Consider the following 21736-nt stretch of genomic DNA (forward strand, 5'->3'; position numbering starts at 1 on the left):
AACACTTGCTGAAGCAATGAACCAGATTGGGGGAAAGTCGAACACTGGTAAGCTATGGTTGTTTTATGCGTCTATTACTTGTTCATTGTCGTATTGCAATGCATAAATTCCTAACCTTTCTTTAAAAATAATATAGAATATAGAAATGATTCTGAAAAAGTAGGTAAATTTTTTTATTTTCTTTTAAAATAGTATATTATTATATGTATAATTCATATAATTTCAATCCCCTAAATTTTTTATATTTTTTCCTTTTAATTAGCGTGAAATAAGAGTTTGGCTATTGTGGTCAATAAGAGTTTGCTATTGTGGTCAATAAGAGTCACATTTTATATTGTGGCAATACTTTTACCAAATGTGACTCACAAAAACACATAACTTTTATTGTCAAGTTACTTGAATCACTCCATTTGGCTAAAAACAAAATATCTAAAATAACAAAAAAATAAATAACAAAATATAATTGATAGGAAAGATATATATAGATAATAAAGTGAACTAAAAATATTTCCATGATGGAGGGCCTTGAGAGCCCACGAATGCGTGAACGGGTGTTTGGAATAACACAGAACGGCGTTGAGATTGAGAGGTGCAGAAGTGCTGTCAGACTTAGGTGGTTATATAAGTGAATATCTAATCCTATTTGGGCTGCATATTTGGGCCTTACCTAAATATGTTTAGGGTTTCTAACCCCTACTTACATTATTAAATATTAATCGATGGCTAAATTTAAAAATTGAAGTTTAGCAGTTAGATATAATAATTTTATATTAATTTAAAAATTGAAGACTCCTCTATCAGTGGAGTAGTCCAACCTAATTAAGTCAAGCCTTAATTTTAGGCCTTAATGCATTGACGAAAATTTCTTTAATTTTATGGATCTACTAGTATCATACTCGCTCATTTAATTTGTTAATGTATGAAATATTTATTTGAAATGAGAAACAATATCATCGTATTTAATAAACGTATGTAATATAATATATTTGATAAAAGTCGTTAATTTTACTAAAACATAGGTTTGATGTACAAAATTATGAGTTTAGTATAATTTATGTGAAAAATTTGAGATAAACTATTGATTATATAATGATAATACTAATAAATGTGCATTTAACTCGTACTCCTAATTAAGATGAGAATTTAATTTATTTTAACAAATAACCTCACGTTTAGCATAATTCTAAAATGACTGATTTTCAATCATAAGTTAAACAATAGCAATTTATAAGTAATGCATATTGTTATACCTAACGTTGATTGATTGATAATTAATGAATATCAGTCCATTCTTAATTTATGGGATTGGTGAGATTAATGACAGTTTATAATTTGTTATGTACATTTAATTCATATTTAAGATGAGAAAAATCGAAAAGAAACTTTTAACTTTATGCATAAAAAATCGAAACAAAAGTTATGGATAATTTTAAAATTATTATAATGGAATTCATGTTATTCTTCCAAAATTCATTCTATATGTGTATAAACATTCATTTCATAATTAAGATGAGTTATAGGTTTATAAATAGCAAAATTGTGAGTCATTTATTTATATGATTAACTTTTTATAAAATGGTATACTTTATACATATTGTTGTACCCAACATTTATTAGAATTTTATACATACATTCAATTCATAATTAAGATGAGAACAAGTGAAAAACAAAAAAACTTTTAACTTTATGCATTAAAAGCGAAACTTAAATTATGGCATAATTTTTTTAAATTGTTATTATGTAATTCACGGAATTCATGCTATTTCTTCTATAAAACTAATTATGATTGAAAATGGCATTAGTGGAGTATAATCGTTAATTTACTCAATATAAGATAACTTCTCAATATAAGATAACTTTTCAAATGCTGAGCAAAATAATTTTCAGTTTTAATCAATAGATAACTTTCTAATTAAATGGCATTAGTAGAGTATAACCGTTAATTTACTCAAAATTCAGATAATGAAAATTGGAACGGTTGTTCAAAAGATCCATAACTAGTTAATATTCAAAATTTTGCCCAAAGTTTATAATAATTTAAAATGATGGTCAAAAACTCGTCTTTTATATATGTATAGATAGATTGTATCCGTAGCCCGTAGTCTTCATTTTTACTCAACTTAACTTAATTATCAAATTGATGGTAGTCCTAATAATTCAATATCTTTTCGCTGTCTAAGAAATAGACAACAACTATTTACTATCCCGAGTGGAATAAACACAATTTTTTATGGATATACAATTTTATGAGGTATTTTATTTAAAAATGTTTTCTTTCAGAAACCATGTGACCTTAAGTTCGAGTGTTTAACCATATGATTAATTTAGCTAGAAATTGTTATCCTTCAATCCGTACAAAATAATTTGACAATATAACAACTTTTTTTATTACATATCAAATTTTACCGAAGACGTCCACCGGAAAATTGCAGAAGTTTCTGCTCCGGGATATGGCTAAGGATTTGTGAAATTTTAGTGGCTTCTTTTATTGCTAATGTTACTACTTGTATTTTGGGAATGTGGGGTGGTTGTATCATAAGGTTTTAAAATAAAATATTAAAAAAATTAAATATATGATTTAATTTTTATTTCGTTTTCAAATATTAAGGTGCTTTAATTTGAGTCATGAACTAAAATATACTCCCTCCATCCCAGAGTATTAGACCAACTTTCCTTTTTGGGATGTCCCAGTATATTAGACTCATTTCCTTTTTTAAAAAGCATCTATCTTATTTTATTCTCCACCTACTTTTTTCTCTCTTCTCTCCCCTACTTTTTCCCTCTCTCATACTTTACTCTCTCCACTTTAATTATTTAAATATCAATTCCTTAAATCATGTCCCCAAAAGAAGTGAGGTCTAATACTCCGGGACGGAGGGAGTACTTGTATTTACTTCTATTTTATTATTTCTCATAAAATTAGTCAACTTCCGTTTTTAGAATTTTTTTTTACTACAAAATGACACGGGTCTTACTATCTACTTATCAATTTCACATTGAAAAATGTGTATCTCCAAAATATCTCTAATTTTAGGGAACTGGAGGGATATACGAATTTTTGTATGTATATAACAATAAATAAGTTAGTCAAATCAAACATATTAATTAAGAGCAAGTTAGAAAAATAAAATAAAAATACGCCGTTTTTGCTGTTCAGATTCATTATCTATTGCTTTGTCTCCCAATTTAAAAATGAAATAAAGTATACTCCATAATGGATTTTTTGTTATATTTTTAAAACTTTTTAATGTATACTTATTTGACAAAAATTCTAATGGAGTTCTAAATTTTCAATTATTTATCGATTGTATCTGTGTAAGTGGACCTGAAATTGTTGTTGTACATATTAAGCCCATTTTGTGAAATTACTCAACCTTATAGGGCCTAATTGAACTGTTTTAGCCCAATCTATCTTACTTTTCTGTTTAGAGAAACTCAAGTTTTGTTAGGAGTAATTAATTAGGAGATATGGATTTTGTTTCTTGGCTTTTAGTTATTGTGTACTTTGATATCTCAAATATTATTTTTTTATGTTAAATAGTTATTAAGATAATTATAATAATTTACTTTACCTGATTAAGTTGTAATTTTAATTAACCTTCCAAAACGTATTAGGAGGCTATTTAGTTAAACAGAATGGTGTACATGCATTTGACAATTTTCCCCTTAATTTAATTCCATGAAGAATACTCATTTTTGTGAGTTTCTTTAATTAAGACGATTTTATGTCCTGAAATAAGCATCGAACGAATTGTATTTTTTTTCTTTTGAATATATTTTTAGATTTTTATATCTGTAAAATGTTTTGTCAAACTTTTTGTCTTTACCTTTTATACCGTCCAAGCTTCAAATGTTATGTAGACATCAAAACGTTATTTTGTTATTCATAAGTAAGATCCATAGTCTTGTTGACTTAATGTCGTTTTCGAGCTGGAAATGTCAGTTTATCCAAACCCACACGAAAGTTGATCAGATAATGAATTTCAATAATTATTTTACAACAAAAACAATAGTTACTAATTGTAATTACAATTAGGGGTGACAAATCATGCGTGTCGGGTCGTTATCGTGTCGACACGATAACGACACGAACACGATAACAACAAACACGAACACGAACACGACCCACTACCCTCAGACACGAACACGACACGAACCCATTATCGACACGAACCGTTTCGGGTCAACACGACATGAACTCATTAATGACACGAAAATAAGTATTGAATAATGAAAATAATAAGAATAATAATATTAAAATATTATGTGTTAATAAGAATAATAATATTAAAATATTATGTGTTAACGGATAACACTTAACACGACAGCGGAACAGCAGCACATTGTTAACTGATAACACTGAACCCAAAGCACGAACACTTCCACACGAAATTTTCGTGTCCTTAATGAGTCGATCTTGATAAGGACACGAACACGATAAGCTCTGACCCAAACCCATTAATTTCGTGCCGGTTCGTGTCGTGTCAAAAATTGTGAGCCCTAATTACAATAACAATAATTAATAATAATAAATATTCAGGCTTGTTTATAGCATTTTTATTTCATTTTTTCGAACTTTAGGCCCACAGTAATATATATCATAGACAAGCTTGCTCATACGTTGTATATTTTTTTTAATATTTTGGTTCAGTGATTAAGCTATAAAATAATTTTAGGGTTAAGATGGATTTTTATCAATAGACTATAAATCTCTATCTTGAGTGCTTGTTCTAACCGCTATATGTGTCAATCGCTGTTTCACCACACCTACACACCATGTCACATATCCATGTGGCCAACTACCATGCCACATCATCCATGTGCTTGCGAGCCACGCAACGAAATTCTCCGAGTCGGACCGTAGTGTTTGGAGTGAACAATCGAGCAACGACGACATACCGTAACGCTACATGGTCTGAAACTTTAAGCTCATCATTATTCCTACTGAACATATGTACGTGTGAAGTGAACCTCGCCAATTAATGAATAAGTTTACCAACTTTAAGCTCATCATTATTTAATAGTGGTCCACCTATTTCACTAATTGCAAAAAAAAATTATACCATGAATAGCTCTAACATATAGCAACAGTTTTTGTTGTTTTCTAACGTGGAATTGCTTTTATAACTTTCCCTCTCCACGGAATGCACAAATAAATACACAGATTACTATTCTCAAAACATAGATTACATATTTATCAACATGTCCAATTGTCCATCAATATGAAAAATGCTTCCTTAAAATGTGACGTTGGTTGAATTAAAAAAAACATTAAAGTAAAATAAATTTACAAACAAGAACATTCGGTGAAGTAAATGGATAGTAGGTACAAAAATTGAAGAGACCCTACCAAATAGTAACTATAAATCAACCGACACCAAATAATTCACAAAAAATCATTTAAGTGTTGGACCCATTTGTGAGAAAAGTGAAACAACTATTTTGTGTTAAATTGTTGTGTCCCCAACTCTCCATATAAATATTAGTAGTACTATACTATATTATAGTAGTAATATTTTATTTTGTACTATTAAAAGTTTAAATTTCTAAAATTTATGTATAAATATATACTCTAGCATATATTTGGAATATTTTGTTGAAAACGAGTATTTTTAAGATTAACGTATATAATTTGTTATACTAGTATTAATCGTAATAAGTATATTATAGAATAATAATTTTGTAATAATATAATTAGTGAGACTGTGACAAATTTATTAACAAAATAAAATTATTAGTTGGTTAAGAGTGTATTATCTTGTTTAAGGGGTCAATAGTGTACTATCTTGGTTAATGGTTAACAACCTTAATTACGGATATTTAGTATTTATTGTTTTGAAATATATAATAGAGTCCTACTATCTTGATTAATGGTTAACAACCTTAATTACGGATATTTAGTATTTGTTGTTTCGAAATATATAATAGAGTTCTCTGTTTTTCCTTTTCTTTTTTAGGAACGGAGACGATAAAATTTGATCCCTAAGGCCATCTGTATCTCTATCTCTTAACCGTCTCTTAATCGTCTCATCTCTTCACTATTCATAAGCCTCACTGTATTTTTCACTTCATCTCTTAACTACGAGACAACACCTGCATCCCTTCATCTCTTAATCATCTTATCTCTTAACTATTCATTCAATTTCATTTTTTAATTTTATTTCCAACAAATTAAATTAATAAAAACACACTTCATTAAATGAAATAAAATTACAATTTAAAATCCTAAAAAAATAAAAATACACATAAATTATAATCTGAAAAATAAAAATAAAAATAAAAATACAAAATTTAAAATCTTCCGCTCACTCTCTCTAAATTTAAGAATGGGTGAAAACGAACAAGAGGAAGAAGAAGAAGAAGAAGAAGAAGAAGAAGAAGAAGAAGAAGAAGAAGAAGAAGAAGAAGAAGAAGAAGGAGTTCCCTAATGACGATCATGTGCGTCTACCGGTTGCAAATGTGCTCCATGAATGGATTAAATTTGGGAGAAGGATAATGGTTTGAGATGAAGAATGTAGAGTGTTTGAGTGAAAATAGAGAATTTTTTTAAGGTGGATAATTTGTGGGATTGATTTGGTATTTATAGAAGTGATTGGAGGCTTAAAAAAATTGAAAAAAAACGGCTATAAACAGCTAGTATATTTTTTGGGGATTTTTTTAATTTTTGATTTTTTCCTGAATTTTGAAAAACAATAAAAAATTCAAATTCAACAGATATAAAAGATGCCCACTCGCGGGCCGGCGAGTGGGCGTCACTAACAAACAGGAGCGTGCCACATCGCCAAGGCGCGTGGCGAGACAGCTTGCCAGCTCCCCCTTCGGAACGAGACACGGGACGAGATGGAGCATCGCATCGCTGTCTCGATGCCATAGAAACCGCATTGAGATGCGATGCAGATGCCCTAATCCTCTATATTTAGGAGAAGGTCATTGTTTGGATATATAGCTTCATTTAATTAATACACATGAAGTGTATCCCCTTTTAATGACATTTAATTATTTTTTTCGTTTCGGCTAGAGTGGGGTTCAATTTAATAACATATGTTGGGTTCTCATGTTACCAAATTAATGAAATTAGAAAGCAATTAATTAAGACTGTCAGCATCACAAGTATTGTACTCCATAGTAGTGACATTTATTTTTGACACCTGATTTTAAAAAAAATGTTTTAAATGAATTAATTAAAAGGAGAATAAAGTAGAAAGAAAAAAGATAGAGATATGAAGAGAAATTAAAGTAAGAGAGAATAAAGTAATTTTTGCCAAAAAAGGAAATGACTCAACTACAGTTGAACAACCTAAAAATGAATACGACTCAACTACAGAGGGGCAGAGGGAGTAGCATGTAATATATTGTTAAGAGTAAAAGATTATACTTAATATCACGCTGTAGTAAAAATCCCACAATTTGCATAATATATGAGGGATTTGGGTCGTAATGAAGTTTTATTTTACTATAAAAAACTTATTTAGGGACTAAACAAGGACATTTGACCATTTCATATTCGGCTCGTTGTTTCAAGTATGCTTGTTCTATTTTTTAATCTCGTGCTCATCTTTGCTTGTGATCGTGGTTTGCTCATGGCTCCGATTTTGTTTTCTTGCTCTGGAAAATTCTTTCTACTTACTCTTTCTTTGTTGAATTATTAGCCTATCTAAACTCAAATATGTTATCCTCAACTACTTTTTATTTAGTTTTGTTCTATTGGATTTGTTTTCATAGGGTTTTTATGCTATTTTTCTTCTCATATTATCTCATCAGAACTTTTTTAGACCAACGGTTGGTCTTTGTCATCTTGTAATACTTATTAGAAAATAACAATATTCTATATAATATTCATATCTTATACTAGATGACAATTATTGTTTTTATCCCTGGAATTTTTGTGATAATTTAAAGAACTTTTATTGGATAACGTTTTCCTACAAGCACCTCTAGAGCATTAATTAATGTATTTTTATTTTGAAATATGATTCGTGCAACAATTAATATTTTAGATATTCATTGAGGTGCCAATAATATCATGTTTTATTGCATATATAGATTGAGAGTCATCATAAATTCAAAATACACATATATACAACAATTCTGTTTCATAAAATGAATGCAATTATATTTTATATTTTTGGACATAAGTATAATTTTATAAGGAGCGACTTTTCATTTATTTTTTCGGGAATAAATAATTTAATTGTGAATCGAATTACTTTATATATCTAATGCATTGTTTTAATTCATGTGTTCTTAATTTTATATGATATAAATGAAATTTTTACATATATATGCGTAATTTTTCTCGATACTAGTCTTTCTTATGGCCCCACAATTCTCGTGGTTCACATAATTAGTTGGTCTAACTCATAAATATTTGCAACCCCACCGACATAAAAGAATTCCTAGTCATTGTTTCTCTGCTCTGGACTTACATTAAATTTATTATTTATAATAATATCAGTTGATTTATTTAATGCTTGCACGTGATTTGATAAATTTATGTGCTTGTATGAATATAAATAAACATTGTTCTATATTAGTCTCTAATAAAAAAAATTACTACGAAAGATGCATGCATCGAAGAAAATAAATACATCCTTCCACCCACCGACCTAAGTAAAAGCCCTAGTCAAAAAGAGCAATTTATTAGTCACACTTTATTTACTCCAAATTAATAATCTACAGTATTAATGATAGATTCTTTGAAATTCAATGTAACAAATCACAACATGTACACATAGAAAACCCTTTAAATCAAAGAGGATTATATTATATATACCATATAAATAAATTGAACCCTAATTTAAAGGCAAGTATTTTCCTTGTACACTACATAAACAATTTAACTCTCTATAAAATATTATTTTCATTATTATAAATAATATTATTATTCAAGTCGATAGGCCGGCCGAGAACGCCACACCGGTGGAGGGCAGCCACGACGACCCGTAAATGAACTGCGCCACGGTGAACTTGTTGGCCTCCTCCACGGCCGTGATGACCCGATACCCCGGCCACGTCACGCGCTGACCAATCGCGCCACCGGGGCCGTAGCTCATGTACTCCCCATAATACAACGTGTCAAGTGCAAACGTGGCATTCCACTCCAACCACCCCCTCGGGTGGATGTGGTCCCCCAAGTAGGACTGCAGGAACACCGTCCGCGAGTACAGCTTCCACGGCCGCCCTAGGTACGTCGGGTACGCGCCCTTTGCGGCCGCCAAGTCGGGCTCGGCCACGATCCGGCACGCGTGGATCGAGATGCCCGTGTTCTGGTTCGGGTCCTTGCGGTTTTGGGCCGTGATGGTGTTTTTTTGGAAGGGCATCGGCTTCCGCGCGTGGATGCTGCAGTTTTGGAACACCACGGCCGCGTTGCCGAAGATGAAGTCGACCGTGCCGTAGATGTCGCACTCGCGGTAGAATTGGCGCTGCGAGTGGGCGTAGAGTGTGTCTTGGTAGCCAATCACGTTGCACCGGTAGATGACAGCGTGGTCCGCCCCGACCCGAAGGGCCACGGCCTGGTGCTTGCTGGGCCCGGCCCAGTTCTCAAATGTTATGTCTCGTGCAATGAAACCGGCACCGGTTGCAGCTACATTAAAAAAAATATAACCAGTTCAATTTAGTTGATAAGACGCTTTTATCTTGTTTATTTTGCTACAACATTATACTAACAAATTATAGTAACTGTTTGGAATGCTTTTTTGGCAACCAATATTCATTTATGGTTTGCATGTGAAAAGCTTTAAACAAGGACATACCCATGACCCACAAATATTGTGAGGACCTTCTTTACTCAAGCGCCACTAAAAGGCTTATAACAATTTATTACTTACTTTATATTTATATAAGTGGCGAGAAAGTGGTGCAATAGGGGATAAGATCACAAAAAATACTACGTGACAAGTGAGAAACTATATATACTACAAAGTGTATTGACCATTCCCAAATCCTAACCCCACCTGTATTTTCTTTTTTCTTTTGATGAATCACAAATGAATCTCTCTTTCTCTGATCACTTATGTAGCAATGATCAAAGCATTATGACTAGTTCATTTGATACCTAACTAAAGTAAATCATTTGGCACTAAACACTTGATTTAAATAAATGAAATAATCTTGACAGCTTATAGAAGTGATATTTATAATTAAGATGATCAAACTCTCCCCACAGCTTTACTTAGTACTTGAAAGAAGAACAACGTACTCCATATAACAATTGGAGGATAGTTCTCAAACTCTAACATAGTAGTAATTAATTTCTTTTAATTCTCTATCACTCCTATTAACATTATTACTACATTGGATGACCAATTTGCACACTATTTATAAAAAGCAGCCTATCACCATCTCCAACCTCCATCAAGAAAGCAATTATTGTTGTACAGCCATGAAAGCTCCAATTGAAAGGGACATACACAAAGACATAGTTGTACATGAAAATCCAAAAAAAATCCTAGCTAAGATTCAATAAATTAATACATTCATTAGAATTCTAGGACCAAATTTTTTTGTCAGTATCCTATGTTTGAAAAAGAGCAAGCTGATGACTTGTCCTAACAAGACAGAAACTCTAAGCAGACAGTCCATTTTATGCACATTATGCATGTCCAAGAATATTGCCATTCACCAAATTCAAGTAATGTAGGCATAGTTTTTCTTCTTTCAATAGTATCAGTATATTTCATGTGTGTATATACATTGATCATTGATGTGTATACTTGTGACAATGTTTTGTAAAAGATAAGTCACCCTTGTGAGATCGATAGAGGAATTGAATTGCTTATAAGACTAATCTAGAACTAGTTTTATGCTCTATTCATCCCAAATAAGTGTCCCCAACCAATCAATATTTGTATATCAAAAAATTGGATAATTCTAATAATTTTATCCCTAATTTACTCTAGCTACCAAGTTATTCTTATCTCTTGGCTCATTTCTACAATGACAAGATTACAGTGTGACTAATTTTATACATCACCTTGCTTCTCAATTATGCATCACCTTGGCACCTTATATATAAATCGCTATCTTAGACTAGTGTTGGATATTTGATGGACTCTTATTGGGCTGTGATTATTTTGTTGAGCCCAGATGTTATCAATTGGGTTGAGCCCAATTTCTTAGTCCCTCTCTCCAGATGCTGCCACGTGTCCTCTCCTTGGATGGTTGTGTCCTAACCGTTGGATGTAGGGTTGAGACGGTTTATGTGTGTGTTGGCTTTGTTGAGCCGTTTCATATCTCACATTCCTCTCTCTCTCTTTTCTGCGTATCTGAGAACTCTCTCTCTTCTCTCCTCTCTTCCCCAGTGATCTTCTGGCTGTCTCTTGGTGATCTTTCTCGGTTCTTTGAGAGTTAGATCTTGTGTGAGTGCTGGTGTGAAGCAATCTCTTCGATTGCTTAAGTTCTGGAGAAGTTCTAGGGTTTTGTGAGTGGAGGTTTTGTCCGGTGGATCTTGATCTGGTGTGAGGGGCTTTCACGGTGGAGGTATTGGTGGTCTGAGGGTTAACTCTATCCAATCCAGTTGTGCTCCCTTGGGTCTAAGTTCTGGACGAATAGATCTGTGTTTGTGTGGCGGGTTCTGAGCCAAGATCATTTGATATCTTGCTCTTACTCTTTAGTGTTCTTAGTCAATATCTTGTGGTTAGATCCGAGAGGATCTCTCTTTGTTGTGCTGACTCGTTTCTTGAGTGTGCAGGTACAATTGAGTGCGATTGAAGCAGGAGCGATAGCTTCAAGGTCTTGTAATAGTTAGAACTAGATTCTAGTGATCTTAGTTTGTATTACTTGTTAAAATCAGCCGCGTGGGTGAGAGTTTGGCTGAGCTCTCTTGTACAAGAACAAAGAGGTCTCGGTAATTAGTGAATCTAGACTAATCTGATCCCTACAGTGGTATCAGAGCCACGGGGGGATTAGTCTAGCACGCCGAGTCGCTTAAGGAGGTGGGCAAGTGGAATCCTCCTTCGAGAGGGGATTCACTCTGGTAAATTGGCTTAATCTCTTTCTTGTCTTAATTTCTGTTTAGTGCCAACTATAGGTTTGGGCTTTTGTTTCTGGTAGACAGTCTGTGGCAAGGACTTAGGACCTCTGTGTTTTCTTTTCTCTGTGTTGCTTCCGCTGGTTCTTGTGCTCTCTGTTATCTCAAGTCACTTGACCACCTATGCATCTTGTGCTGCCCAAGTGACCCCCTGCGCCCTCCAGAAGTGAGTGATTGCGAGCTGGGATAGCCTTGGCCAGCCTTGCTCGTGACAGTCAAGGATTTGAGTCCCTTTCTGTTGTGTGAAAGCCTTTGGTCTGTTCCTGCTTTGTTGGTGTATGTCTCTGTGCTCTCAGGTGTGTAAGGCTGTGTGTTTCTGTCTTGCTTCCTGTGTTCTTGCAAATTTTCTTGTTAAAATGGCTCAACCTGTTGGTGTGGTTCCTTACAATGGTAAAAATGATTTTGCTATTTGGAAACAGAAAATGAAATGTGTTTTGATTCAACAAAAAGTGTTTAAAGTTGTTGATGGTACTTTGCCTGATGGTACTGCTCAGGATAAAATTGATGAGATGAATGAATTGGCAAGGGCTACTATTGTGTTAAATCTATCTGATTCTGTGATTAGGAAAGTTGATCATGAGGAATCTGCTGCTGATATGTGGAAATTGCTTGATACTCTGTACACTGAAACCTCCATGTCTTCCAGAATGTACTTGCTTGAAAAATTGTTTAAATTTAAGCTTGATCTTGCTAAAGATATTGATGACAATGTGGATAGGTTTCAGAAGTTAGTTCAGGACATTAAGAGGTCAGGTGATAAAACTATAGATGAATACACAAGTATAGCCCTGATGAATGCCATACCTGACTCCTATAGTGATGTTAAGGCTGCCATTAAGTATGGTAGAGACTCTGCTCCTCTAGACCTGATTATTAGCTCCCTGAAATCCAAAGAACTTGAGCTTAGGGAAAGGGCTGCTGATAAGAATGCTTATAATAAGGTGTTGAATGTTAGAGGTAGATCTAAATCAAGAGGGGGTAATGAACCCAGTAGTGGTTCTGGAAATTCTTCAAACCCTAGGAAAAAGTTTAGGTCTAGATCTAGAAGCAAGGACCCTAAAACCTATAGGAAGTGTTTCAACTGTGGTGATGTTGGGCACTATAAGAGAGAGTGCACTAAACCTAAAAAGAATAAGTTCCCTAACAACAATCCCCAGGTTGAAACCCTTGTCAATGTTGCTGCTTATGATAATGTAAATGATTCTGTTTTTATGGTGCATGATCTGCAATTTGTCAATGCCTCCCCTGCATGTCCTTTTACTTCAAATGATTGGCTGTGTGATTCTGGATGTACTTATCATGTGAGTCCTTTTAAGGAGGTGTTTTCTGAGCTAAAACCTGTAACTAAGACTTTTGTGTCAATGGCTGATGACAAGAAGTGTGAAATTCTTGGTATTGGCACTGTGTGCTTGAAGTTTGAAAATGGTTATGTGCTCAGCCTAAAGGATGTCAGATATGTTCCTGATCTATGCTATAATTTGATGTCATGTACTGCTCTTGAAAATGAGGGTATGGGAGGGAAGTGGGGGGAAGGTTGCATGAAAATTTGCAGAGGTTCTATGTGTCTTTTCAAAGCTCAGAAGAAGTGTGGCTTGTATGTGTGTAATGCTGTGCCTCTTGCTTGTGACAAAGCTTATGCTAATGTAGTTAAAACTGACAGAACCATGTTGTGGCATAATAGGCTAGGTCATATGAGTGCAAAAGGTTTGAGTATCCTGAAAAAACATGCTTTTCTTTCTGATAATGATGTCCAAAGTGAGTTGCCCTTCTGTGATTCTTGTGTGCTGGGTAAACAACACAGAGTTTCTTTCCCTAATACCCCTGCACCTGCTAATGTGAGTAAATGTATTCTTGAATATTTGCATATGGATGTTTGGGGTCCTGCCTCTGTATCCTCTCACTCTGGATGTGTTTACTTCTTATCTGTGATTGATGATTTCTCAAGAAAAGTGTGGTGTTTTTTGATGAAGCACAAGTCTGATGTTTTTGAAAAACTTAAAACTTGGAAAATCTTGATTGAAACTCAAACTGGTAAGAAGATTAAGGCTATTAGGACTGATAATGGCCTGGAGTTTTGTAATAATCAGATGGATGATTTATGTGATAGCTTTGGAATTAAAAGACATAGAACTGTGCCTTATACACCACAGCAAAATGGGGTTGCTGAGAGAATGAACAGAACTTTACTTGAAAAAGTGAGATGCATGCTTTCTAAATCTGGATTGTCAAAAAAGTTTTGGGGTGAGGCTTTGTTAACTGCTACTTATTTGGTAAATAGGTCTCCTTCTGTGCCTTTAGTTGGTCAGTGTCCTGAATATGTTTTCTATGGCAAGCCTCTTGATTTTTCTCACCTAAGGGTTTTTGGCTGTACTGCCTTTGTGCATAATAAGTCTGACAAACTTGAGCCTAGATCTAGAAAAGGTGTTTTTCTAGGTTACCCTGAGGGTGTCAAAGGGTATAGAGTCTGGCTAAGGGATGAACCTGGGTTCAAAGTCATAATAAGTAGGGATGTTGTCTTCAATGAAGATGAATTCCCCTGCTTAAGACTGACATTGAGCCCAGATCCTATAGATGTGGACAATGAACCTCTCACTGAGGTGGAGTCCACAGATACACTCACTGGTGTGGAGCAGCCTTCTGGTGCTCCAAGTGAGGTGGAGCAGCCATTCTGGAACACCTATCCAGTCTATACTCCTAATGAGACACTTGATGAAGGAACACCAAATGTGCTGCATCACAATCCTGCCCAAAATGTTGCTGACAATATGCATAACTTGCATGATAGTCCTGTTAGAAGATCTCCTCCTGTCCCTGCTCAGAATGTGATTAATAGCCCTAGTGGCATCCAAAATGCTATTGATAATACTAACTTGCAGGATTATGTGTTATCCAGAGATAGAACTAGAAGGGTCAATGTTAGTAAACCCTCTAGATATGATGGCTTTGTTGGTTTGGTTGCTCTTATAAATTTGGCTTTCAATGTTGTATGAATCTGATGGTGATGAGCCTCAAACCTATAAGCAGGCTGTTAAGTCTAAATTCTGGAGTCAGTGGCATAAAGCCATGATGGAGGAGATGCATTCTCTGAAAATTCATACTTACTTGGATGCCGAAGTTTATACATAGGGTTGATCGTGTGGCTTTATAAACCGAAAAATGAGCGAGGGCCTTAGGTACAAGGCCGATCAAGGTAAAGGGGTTTTACTCAACAAGAGGGGGCGGATTGCATGTACCTTGCCTCGTTGTTAAATTTACAACTGTTAGAATTTTATGTCAGCTTTGTGTGCTCATTTTAATCGGGAATTGAAACAAGATGGATGTTAAAATTGAAACAGAAATCTTTGCCCCCGTTTGGTAAATTTACAATCAAGTAGAATGATGTTGGCTTTCAGGTGCTCATTTTAACGGGGAATTGAAATGTATGGATGTTAAACCGGTTTACATTATGATCTTGATGTGCCCCCATTTACATGAAATGTACCTCGAGGGCTTTGTCGATCCCAAGTTTCCCAATCATGTGTGCTTGTCAAAAAGGCCTTTATGTTTGAAACAGCTTCCCAGCAAGTGGAACATCAAGTTTAATACACGTATGCAAATTAGGTTTTGTTGTAGCATCTTTGATGCTTGCTCGTTACGTGAAGAACCTGACTCGCGCCGTGTTTCTTCTTCGTCATATGTTGATGATACGCTATAACGGGTCCCCGTTGAAAACCATTAAGGTGTGCAAGTCAGCTCGAGTGAGAATTTTGATACGAAGGATCTAGGTGATGCTCGTAAAATCTTAGTGGATTAATATCCATAGAGATAGAGATACTCACCCTCGTGTTGCATCAAGAACCTATACCTCCGAAAATTCAACATTGCTCATGCTAAGCCCGGTCAGTGTTCCTTAGCCGCTCATTTTATGTCGAAAGATCTCCAGGCCCTAAGTCCCAATCTCGATATTTGGATGCTATGAAGAGAATTCCCTATGCTAATGCTATTGATCTCATGTACTTAATTGCCAACACTAGCTCCGGAGATGCCTATGCCGTGTCATGCCTTAGTAGATACATGTCTAATCCAGTCCCGTTCATCGGGTGCTCCGAAATGGCTTAGATACTTGAAGCAAACCGCTAAGTATGGTTTATGCTATTCTAAATGTGATGACGGTGTTTTGCTAACCGGTTTTGTGGATTCCAATTTATGCTAATGATGTAGATAAGAGGAAGTCAACAACCTCCTATGTTTTTTCAAGCAAGGTAGTTCAGATAAGTTGGAAATCACAAGCTGCAGCCACATCAGGCTCCGTCCACAATCCGAAGTCGAGTATACGCTAAATACTCGAGGCACGAAAGAGGCCGTATGGTTAAAGGAAGATTTCTTCTCGAACTTAAGTTTGTGAAATCCTTCCTTTCGTGTTGTTCTCTCGATTCTCAATCTCGCTATACAACAGGTAAAAATCCCGTTTTCCATAGAACAAAGATATAGATGTTTCATTACATTGGGATATTGTAGAAAAAGGTGAAGTTGTTTCTTCATAAAAGCATACCGATAAAAACCCACTCGATACGGAACTAAGCCCTACCTTTAGAAAACTTCTTTCTCGCATAAAGTTCTCAGTGACTTTGGATCTGTAGATGTGCCGTATGTCCCGGAGACCTCGTCACCTTATCACCGTGGTAAGGGTGGTAGTGGATCGGAGGTACGAAGTCCTTAGACTCACGGTCACCCTCTGTGTCTAAAGGCAACCTCGGTGGTTCCCAAGACGCCAGGACTTAGTCCTTGGTGCCGAGGATCCGCTTGTAGTTAAGAATGCAGAATACCTTAGCCCACAACACTTGATCGTTTAATAAAAGTCCAAGGTGGAGTATGTCAGATATTTGATTGACTCTTACTGGCCGTGATTATTTTGCTGAGCTCAGATGTTATCAATCGGCTGAGCCCAATTTCTCTAGTCCCTCTCTCCAGCGTCGCCACGTGTCCTCTCGATTTGGTCAGGTCCTAACCGCTGATGTGTGGCCGAGGACTCGTTTATGCGTGTCGGGTTGTTTCTGAGCCGCTTTCATATCTCACATTCCTCTCTCTCTTTTCTCGCCAGACTGAGAACTCCCCCCTTCTCTCCTCTCTTCCCCTGATCTTCCGTCGGCCTCTCGCACCTTCGCCTTCGAGAGTTAGATCTTTGTAGCAGTAAGCTGGTGTGAAGCAATCTCTTCGACGCTTTAAGTTCTCGAGAAAGTTCAGTGGTTTTTGAGCGGAGGTTTTGTCCTGGTGGATCTTGGATTCAAAGTAGGCCACGGAGGTATCGGTGGTCTCGAAAGGTTAACTCTATCCAATCCAACAGGTTCTCGGGGTCTAGTTCGACCTAACAGATCCTGCGGTTCGTGGTGTATGTTCTCAGCCAAGATCATTTGATATCTTGCTCTTACTCTTTTTGAAGGTTTACCAATACTTTTCAAGGGCAGATCAGTCAATTGAGATTTAACTTGTTTGACGAGGTTTGGACAAGAATCTAAGATTAAAAAGCTATGCATCATAGACACGTGCATTTTGAAGTAATAATAACCACTAAAATTGAAGATTTATAAGGAAAAACAGAAAAACAGAAAGTGAAAAGGTAATTCGTGACAAAAAATAAAAAAAAGGACAAAAAAAAGATAGAGCAAAAGAAATTTACCAAATGTCGCGGGGGAAATGTCGTCATGTTATTTTGGGATGCTCTTCCCACCGGAAATGACCGTTTTGCCCTTTCCGTCGCCGATGAACTTTAAAGTTCGTCTTTTTCCTCCCCACCTTTAATATGGCCCCCGTACCTAAAAACACATAATTCATTTAGGTAAAATAAATTAGTGAAATAAAGTATTCGACCACTTTTAATTTCAGGTGTCAGGGAGAAATAACTCCCAAAATCGTTATAAATCTATTCTTTCCCATGGTAAACAATCCGACATCCTAATCACTAGAGATCAAGGAAAAAAACAACTAGGGGTATAAGCGTCATTTCGTTAGTTCTATCTGGGAGGGGCCCGTGAACTTACTTTCCGCCCTCACGTAGATAATAAATCGCCGGTTACGGCTCGGCGCCTTTGATCGCCTCCGCGATCGTCTTACGGCCGTTGCCGTCGTGCGAAACGACGACGTCGGCGTTGATCGCCTCGGGCGGGGTCAAGAGCCCCTGCCCCGCCGCGGCAGCCACCCCGGGGAAAATGCCTGTGCGGCTTCTCGTCTCCGGGGGCCGCCCCCCTTGTTCTGAATCGGAATGCCGGAGAAACCCCGTCGCCGGCGGCGGCGGAATATCGCGAGGCAATTGCTCACGAGCTCCGACAGATCCTTCAGCCGATCCGCCATTTGATTCTTCCGTAGCCGCTCAGCTCGGAGAATCCGTCGGCGCAGGTGTCCTGGTTCGTCAGCGACGCGCTCAGCCACGTCAGCACGTCCTGCGTCGATCCTCCGCCGCCGGGGCCGACGGTGGTGAGCGATCGCGAGAGGAGGCTCACGGAATCGTCGAGAAGCTCGAGGCAGTCGTCGTATGCTGATCTGATCGGAAAATACTCAATCAATCAAAAAATTGGCGCGAAAATCGGAGGTCAAAATTAGGTCAATCAATTTCAATTTTAGTACCAAATTGAAACGCATTGGGGCGTATACCTGACGCGGGGATCCATTTTGAGGTTGCTGATCTCGGCGGCGGAGTAGAGCGCGCGGCCGAATTTGCGGAGCGTCATGTTGACGGAGATGTGGACGAGGTCCTTGCCGGAGGCGGCGGCGGCGCCGGGGAAGTCGAGGAGCGAGTGGACGCAGAGATTCGGGTACCGAGTGGTGCCGCAGGCTTGGGAGACGGCCTTGGAGGGGCGGCGCGGGGAGGCGGCGACGGAATCGCTGGCTCTGCTGCGAACGACGTCGACGACGAGTGCGGCGGAGACGGCGGAAGCGGCTATGAGCGCGGCGGCGAGGGCGAGGGCGAGGAGGAGGTTGAGGCTGGATTTATTTTTAGGGGCGCGGGTGAGGTCGGGAGTTAGGCTGCGGGATGAGGAGCCGGCGCTGGGAGGCTCGGGTGCTCCGAGCCTGCCGTATTCCATTTGGAGAGGGGAATGTGAGGAAGTGAGTAAGAGAGGAGTGAAGGAGTTGGGGCTAAAGACCCCAAGATCCTTATTTTTCCCTTTTTTCTCCCTAACCCGCCCCTGGCCCAAACAAAATCCATTTTTTCCCCGGCCCCAACCCCTAAAGTTTCTCCCTTATTTCTCCCTTATTTCTCCCAACTCAACATTTCATTTTTAATCATCACTAATTTAATTGTTTTATTTTTATAAAATAAAATTTTTAGCTTATTTAATTTATAAAGAAAAACCAAATAAAAAATAATAAAGTTGTTGTATTAAAAACGCACCTTTTAACGAAAAAAATTTAAAAAAAAAAAAAAGTACACGAAGGAAAAAAAAAATAAAAAAAAAAATTAAAAAAAAAAAAAAATTCGGGGGGGGGGGCGCGGTTTCTTTTTCCCCACAATTCTTCGATGATATCGTTTAGTGCTTTAAAACCGTTTTTGTAGGCGCCAAAACCCCTTTGGAACCGTTCATGTTCGGGGGGTTTTTACCCCCTGGCGGGGGGATTTCTTAAGACACCGTGCCCGATGAGCAACATTTGGGTCGGGGTGACGCCGGGCCCCTTTTCTGTTCATCTTCGATGATCATGTTATGCATGATGATGCACGCATCTGATATCGGCAATACCCCCTGGTAGAAAAAGCGCGTGGGCCCCTTTACCGGTGCAAATCGCGAGGAGCACCCCAAAAGCCCTTCCACATCCGCGCGGGGCCTTTGGCGGGGGAAAAAACCTTCCCCACTCCGGGGGGGCATCTCGGGGCGCCCAAAAAACGGGCCATTGCGGTTTGATGCCGGAAACGGCCCCAGTACCCCATTTATGCACATTATTCACCGTGAATTGAAGGGGGGGTTTCCCCTTTATCCGTCGTTGAAAAGGGGGGAGGGAAATTTAAACATTTGGTCGTTGTTCGACCCCCCCATACCCAAAATAAGCATGCCCGTCCAAAAACCGTTTGGGCGGCAACGGCCAAAAATGATGGTGGGATGCGTACCTTTTTAGCCGGTAGTAACCCCCCCCGCTTGGGCCGGTTCTTCCCCCCGCCCAAAAAAGATACCCATTTGCGCCAGCATCCCCCCGGGAAAACCGTGGGTCCTCCCGGGGAATCCCGGAGGAACCCCTAAAAAAAAGGGGCCCCGGGCCCCAAGGGAGTGCTCCCAAATTCGCACCCCCCCCTAAATTCTTAGGGACTCGTTTCCGGCCTCGCCCCTTTCAGATACTCATCGAACATGTCGGCGGACCCTCCAAAGCCCCCGCCGGATGGCAAATTGGGGGAACGAGGGGGGATAGTCCGGGCTTCCCTTTTTGTCTCGGGGAGCCAACTCGGGGGAACGCGCGGAAACGCATTAAAAAGCCGGGGAAAAGGGGGCCCGACGGAATTCCCGACGGAAACCCTCTGCCGGGTGGGTTTCCTTTAAAAAATCGGCGAACCCGGCGACTTTCCAGGGTTTTGGGGATGTATGGCGCCGCCGGGGGGATTGGCCGTTGGGGGGGGGGCTGGCGCAGGGGATCTCGCCGGATGCGGGGGGAGATATAGGGTTTATTGGTTTTGGCGAAACCCGCTACATCCAACGGGGGTGGGAGGTACCCCCCTTTTTTCGGGAAAAGAATGTGATATTTCCCCGCCCCCGGGGAAAACACCAAAAACGATGAATCAACTCATTTTAAAAGGGGAAAAAAAAAGATTGAAAAAATTTTTGTGAATGAAGTTTGTGGGTGATGAATGGGGGGAAGAGGATGAAATATTTAAAAGGGGGGGGATAAAATAGCCGTTCGGCCCAAAAAAAAAAAAAAAAAATTTTAAAAAACGCCGACTCCCGGCGCCCCACGGTTTGGGCCCGGGGATCGCCGGGATAATCCGGGGATAAATCGCCACTGGGGGAAAAACGGGGAACATTTCCCGAATTATCGACTTCCCCCAATGGCCGGGGATAATTGGCGATAATCGGCGGTTATCCCGGGAATTCCCCCCTCCATTGGGAGTGCCCCTAAGATTGAGGTTTGAGAAGTGAAGGAGGGGTATTTTATATCATATATGGGCCCTGCATGCATATATTAGTATTGTTTGAGTGTATATAAATAGAGTGAGAGAGGGATTAAATGTGGATGAAATACAACTGTCAAAGGAAAAATTTGCTGGATTCGACTTACTAGTGATAAGAGGGAAATAGAGTTTGGTGTTTTCTACTAGTAGATTGTTGGGCTATTGTGGGGTTTTTAATTTACTATACCCGGTCCATCAAAATTTATCTCACTTTGACCCGACCCCCATTTTAAGAAATGAAATAATTGAAAAACTTAGTGGATTGTGGGTCCTATTTTTATATATTAATTTTATAATAAAATTTAGTACGAATGAATTAAGGAATATGATTCACTACAAAAAATTAAAAGGGGAAAAAAGGACAAATTTTGAGGGATGGACAAAAATAAAAAAATGGGACAAATTTTGGTAGACGGAGGAGTTAGTACCCTTTTTTATAGTCCATCACACTATTTTTTAAGGGAAAAATTGATAAAGATTGAAAAACCCTATAAAGAAGAGTAGTAGTAGTTCAAAAAATTTTTTCATGAAAATGTGATTTACCTTTAAATTGAAGATAAACATTTAAGAATAAAAAGCAACTA

At 37.8% G+C, this 21736-nt stretch overlaps 1 pseudogene; it reads right to left on the minus strand.

Annotated features, from left to right (window-relative positions):
- Nucleotides 1-8742: 8742 nt before the first annotated feature.
- On the minus strand, nucleotides 8743-19136 carry LOC125199376 (annotated as a pseudogene).
- Between the last annotated feature and the right edge of the window lie 2600 nt (nucleotides 19137-21736).

This window comes from Salvia hispanica, unplaced genomic scaffold, assembly GCF_023119035.1.
Source record: "Salvia hispanica cultivar TCC Black 2014 unplaced genomic scaffold, UniMelb_Shisp_WGS_1.0 HiC_scaffold_479, whole genome shotgun sequence".
Taxonomy (NCBI): domain Eukaryota; kingdom Viridiplantae; phylum Streptophyta; class Magnoliopsida; order Lamiales; family Lamiaceae; genus Salvia; species Salvia hispanica.